This window comes from Octopus bimaculoides, chromosome 8 (genome assembly GCF_001194135.2).
Source record: "Octopus bimaculoides isolate UCB-OBI-ISO-001 chromosome 8, ASM119413v2, whole genome shotgun sequence".
In the NCBI taxonomy this organism is placed as follows: Eukaryota; Metazoa; Mollusca; class Cephalopoda; order Octopoda; family Octopodidae; genus Octopus; species Octopus bimaculoides.
In genome coordinates, this window is record NC_068988.1 from 51323822 (window position 1) to 51324040 (window position 219).

Below are 219 nucleotides of genomic sequence, written 5' to 3' on the forward strand. Positions count from 1 at the left end.
TATATATATATATATATATATATATACGCGCGCGCGCACTCACATGTATATTAATATATATAATTAAGGGATCAGCAAAATATTTGCTTCACCATATACCGAATCATCTGAATTGGTTAGTTTTTCATTGTTTTTTCTTCTTGTTTTTGCCTTTGTGAGTTGCAAGTGATGCTATCTGTGAGATTCTCAGCTTTTTTAGCTGCTATTTTCTGAACTTCG